Source organism: Elephantulus edwardii, unplaced genomic scaffold (assembly GCF_000299155.1).
Source record: "Elephantulus edwardii isolate Elephantulus edwardi_28Jun2011 unplaced genomic scaffold, EleEdw1.0 scaffold00243, whole genome shotgun sequence".
Taxonomy (NCBI): domain Eukaryota; kingdom Metazoa; phylum Chordata; class Mammalia; order Macroscelidea; family Macroscelididae; genus Elephantulus; species Elephantulus edwardii.
Genome location: NW_006399993.1, coordinates 2,720,247 through 2,721,861, shown reverse-complemented (window position 1 = coordinate 2,721,861; position 1,615 = coordinate 2,720,247). Strand labels below are relative to the sequence as shown.

General features: G+C 36.5%; 1 protein-coding gene across 1 annotated transcript in view; it reads right to left on the bottom strand.

The window, feature by feature from the left end:
* LOC102844716 (zinc finger SWIM domain-containing protein 5-like) overlaps positions 1-1,615 on the bottom strand; it is a 294,761-nt gene that overhangs the window by 236,316 nt on the left and 56,830 nt on the right. The window lies entirely within an intron of this gene.

Below are 1,615 nucleotides of genomic sequence, written 5' to 3'. Positions count from 1 at the left end.
TGGCACTATGCAGTATTTGTCCTTTTGTGACAGATATTTCACTCAGCAGAATGGCCTCCTGGGTCACCCATTTTGAATAATATTTTATGAGTTCCTTGTTTTTCAATGCTGTATAGTATTCCACTGTGTGAATATATGAGAGGTTCTCTATTTGTTTGTTGATGGGCTCTTGAGTTGTTTCCAACTCTTTGGTACTGTGAACAAAGTCTCAATAAACACGCGTGTGCATATATCGGCTTGGGTGGAGGTTATAACGGTTTATTTAGGGTATATTCCCAGTTGTGGAATTGCTGGGTCAAATGCTATTTCTATCTGCAACTTTTTGAGAAAGTGCCATAGAGCCTTCCATAGTTGTTGCACCATTTTACACTCCCACCGGTAGTGAATAAGGGTTCCAGTTTCTCCACCACCTCACTTGCTGTTCTGCTGACCTTTGCTATTGTTACTTGGGTGAGATGATATCTCATAGTTGTTTTAATTTGCATCTCTCTTAGAGCTAGGGATTTTGAACATTTCTTCATGTGCTTGTTGGCCATCTGAATTTCTTCCTTGGTGAAGTGTCTGTTCATATCCTGTGTCCATTTTTCAATTGGGTTATTTACCTTTATCTTGTTGGGGTGAGCATCTTTCAATTAGCAACTCAAGGTGGAAACTTGTTTTTCAGTTCTCTCAGCTTGAGACATGCAGAGCAAGTTCTTCCCTTTTTATTCTCTAATTCCAGCTCTTTGCACATTCCATAATAATACTTTGCTTTGTCTTCTCAAGCTGCTCTTGAAATCTTCTATTCAGCTCTTTTACTTCAGCATGTTTTCCCTATGTTTTTGGCTTCTTGACATGCTAGTGCAATTTTCAGTCTCTTTGTACACCCATTTCAGGGTATTGCGTTTTGTTTGTCTTTTTTTTTCCTCCTCTGTCATTGTAATGACTTTTTGCTCTCTTCATGGATGATATCACTGATGTCATCCTATAACTCATCTGGTCTTTAATAATTGATGTTCAATAATGCAAACCTATTCTTTAGATTATCTTGAAATTCAGATGGAATAGATTGAAGATCATATCTTTGTTCTTGTGGACTTGTTTTCATTTTCTTCAGCCTCAATTTTAATTTACACATGAGTAGTTGATGGTCTGACCCAAACATAGTCTGTCCCTACCCTAGTTTTGACAGATGATATTAAACTTCTCTCAAGGATTACTTCCATAGATATAGTCAATCTGATTCCTATACAGTCCAACAAGTGAAGTCCATGTGTAAAGTCATCATTTGTAGTTTTTTAAAAAGGCATTTGCAATGAATGGATCATTGAAAATACAAAATTCAGTAATTCTATTTCCATCCTCATTTCTATCACCAAGCTCATATTTTCCACTATTCCTTCTTTATTGTTTCCAACTTTTGAATTCCCGTCACCAGTTATCATTAATGAATCTTGACTGTATGTTTGTTAAATTTCAGACTGAAAGATTTGGTTTAAAAAAAATCCATTTTTTCCTCTTTGGCTCTAGATTAGAAGAGTGTCTATTTGAATAAGATTCTCACCACTGGACCAATTGGTAGCATCAGGATGGATGGTGAAGAGATTGAGATTGTACACAGCTTTAGTTTGCTTGG